This window comes from Phocoena phocoena, chromosome 5, assembly GCF_963924675.1.
Source record: "Phocoena phocoena chromosome 5, mPhoPho1.1, whole genome shotgun sequence".
Classification (NCBI taxonomy): domain Eukaryota; kingdom Metazoa; phylum Chordata; class Mammalia; order Artiodactyla; family Phocoenidae; genus Phocoena; species Phocoena phocoena.
Genome location: NC_089223.1, coordinates 134,504,016 through 134,507,148, shown reverse-complemented (window position 1 = coordinate 134,507,148; position 3,133 = coordinate 134,504,016). Strand labels below are relative to the sequence as shown.

General features: G+C 47.7%; 1 non-coding gene across 1 annotated transcript; it reads right to left on the bottom strand.

The window, feature by feature from the left end:
* Positions 1 to 2,465: 2,465 nt before the first annotated feature.
* Positions 2,466 to 2,572, bottom strand: LOC136124009 (U6 spliceosomal RNA). Its single transcript, XR_010655958.1, has one exon. It is a non-coding gene; the product is annotated as a U6 spliceosomal RNA (small nuclear RNA).
* Positions 2,573 to 3,133: the final 561 nt, after the last annotated feature.

The following is a 3,133-nucleotide window of genomic DNA, read 5'->3' as shown; positions in this document are numbered from 1 at the left end:
CACTCACACTCACACCCTGTGCGTTCCAGACAGGCTGCTTCAAGCAGGTGACTAAGAAGAGACAACAAAAGCATTGTACCAGTTGCTTTGAAAATGGCTCCTTTCAAAATGCCCCTGAGATCTGGGTGCAACTCTGTGTCTGGAATCTATGGGGAAATGCCGTGTACCCAGCACAGTGTTCTGAGGTACAACAGTTCCTGTGTCGGCCAACTGTGCCCTCTGCCAAGCCTATTGACAGTAAGAGCTTTCACTGCCAGAGCCTCTCACGCTTCTCAAATTCAGGACATAGCCACTAGATGGCGCTAAAGGCCCGTGAAACTTGTTTTTGGCAGGCCCTTAAATCTGTAATTCCGCCCTTAGCTGAAGAATCCTTGTAGAAGAGAGAGTCCTTGATCATAAATCCCACACGCAATAACAGGTTCATAATGCATCCTAGTGACTACACGTTGTATTTCTTTTTCTCCCTGAGAAATAAAATTTCTCTTTCAATGGAGAAGGATGTTCCTTAACATCTAACATGTGCTAATGTTAAATCTCTTTCCTAGGAAGCCTGCAAACTAAGCCTTTAATGTGCACTGACCAAGACATCTGGGCAACGTCTGCGGCGGGATGCCGATTGATAGCTTGAGGGACTGGGAACACATAAGACACAGTCTTGGCAGCCTGGATAGAGAGGGTTATTTTGCCCCTAAAAAATGAACATTTGACTTGTCAAAAACGTTTTCTCATTGATCCACTGAGACAGAATCTTCAGGTTAGAGAGGCAAGTTTACGGAAAATCTCCTTCATCTTGGAAGGGAAGTTAAGGGAAAAGAAGAGACTAATTTCTTCCGTTTAAAAAGTATTTACGTATTTGAGAGTGAGTTTAAGAATATAATAGTGCTGGGACAGAATTACATTTCGTTTTTTCCCTGACTCTTCCATCCCATGACCTTCCCCGTTACCTGGGTAAGAGGAATGACAGAACATTAAAAAAATGCCAAATGAGGGCTTCCCTGGTGGCGCAGTGGTTGAGAGTCCGCCTGCCGATGCAGGGGACGCGGGTTCGTGCCCCGGTCCGGGAAGATCCCACGTGCCGCGGAGCGGCTGGGCCCGTGAGCCATGGCCGCTGAGCCTGCGCGTCCGGAGCCTGTGCTCCGCAACGGGAGAGGCCACAACTGTGAGAGGCCCGCGTACCGCAAAAAAAAAAGCGCCAAATGAGAGAATCAACAGCAGAATCTATATGAAAACAGAGCGCAATACATTCACCAACATCTCAATTTATTCTTAATATGGGTCCTTTTGTTAGCAGTGCCATGCAGCGAAAAGGGCTGGGATTCCCTGATTATGACGCACCTTTTGGTAGCTTATTGGTTAAGTCTTTACGTGTTGATTGTCATGTGCACAATGTGAGATTAGGTCAAAACCAAAACCAAAACTGAAGAACCCACACACTTAAAACCAAATTGCATTGCAATTCCTTTGAAATCTCTACCTGTCATAGAGTCTCAGTTAAGTCTCCAAATTGCTTTCTGGAGTCTGCGCTAGAAGGGCAGTCACCTTGCATCTCTCTTTCCTTCTTGCGTGCCCAGCACCTGGCCTCACGTCTGGCACATGTGTGGGGTCTCAATCTACTTGCTCCGGGAAGGAAGGGCATGAAGGACTGGCTGGGGGCCCAGCGTGGAAAGAACATGTTAATTTCTATATTTTGTACGTGTCCCATTCTGAAATCTGCCTATTTCAGACTGACCCCTCCAGAGGCACAGACTTACCTAGAGACCTTGCAAGCCTATGGTTGGAAAACGTAGGATCAAAACCACCGCACTGGGACTTCCCTGGTGGCGCAGTGGTTAAGAATCTGCCTGCCAATGCAGGGGACACGGGTTCGAGCCCTGGTCCCGGAAGATCCCACATGCCGCAGAGCGACTGAGCCCGTGCGCCACAAATACTGAGCCTGCACTCTAGGGCCCGTGAGCCACAGCTACTGAGCCCACGAGCCACAACTACTGAGCCCACAAGCCACAAGTACTGAAGCCCGCGCGCCTAGAGCCCGTGCTCTGCAACAAGAGAAGCCACCGCAATGAGAAGCCCACGCACTGCAATAAAGAGTAGCCCCTGTTCACTGCAACTGGAGAAAGCCCACGTGCAGCAACAAAGACCCAATGCAGCCAAAAATAAATAAATGGATAAATTATTAAAAAAATAAACCCCACTGCACCTCCATGACAAAAATGGGGACAATCTGCTCCTTTCAGAGAAATCAAACCAAGATTCTCACAGTTGAATGTGGCACAGTTATTATCATTATTTTTATTGAAGTATAGTTGATTTACAATGTTGTGTTAGTTTCAGGTGTACAGCAAAGTGACTCCGTTTTATATATATATATATATATATATATATATTCTTTTTCATACTCTTTTCCACTGTGGTTTATTATAGGATATTGAGTACAGTTCCCTGTGCTATACAATAGGACCTTGTTTAAAAATGTGGAACGCTCCACGAATTTGCATGTCATCCTCGTGCAGGGACCACGCGAATCTTGTCTGTATCGTTCCAGTTTTAGTATACGTGCCGCCGAAGTACGCACTGGCACGATGATTTGTAACAGCTTTGTTTGTTTTTATTACTATGCATCGTAAATAAGCGGCGTTTACTCTGGCAATGTTTTTCTTCTGCAGAGTTGGATGATGTCTTCCTGGCTTCCACAATGCTAAATAGCCATCTCACACTTAGTGCCGGCCTGTGCGGCCATTTGTAAAAGGGATGTCCACGGACAATGAGACACATGTTCATTTAGACCCTGAGAGAGACAAAACAGGAAGCAGGTGCATGTGTTCTAGGTTTGGAGTTCCTCTTCGTTACTTCAGAAGACTTCTCCCCTCCCTCCCCTCCCCCTCCCCTCCCCCTCCCCTCCCCCTCCCCTCCCTCCCCTCCCTCCCCTCCCCTCCCTCTCCTCCCTCCCCTGCCCTCCCTCCCCTCCCCCTCCCCTCCCCTCCCCTCCTGCTCTCCCTTCTATGCTCTCCTCCAGACAAAGAGATAGGTCTCTTTCTTTCCCTTCAAGATGAGATAAATCATGGTCTCCAATCTTCAAAGGAGGAACAGCTGTGTCCTTGGGCTGCATCCCCATTCAGTGATGGAGAATCACAGG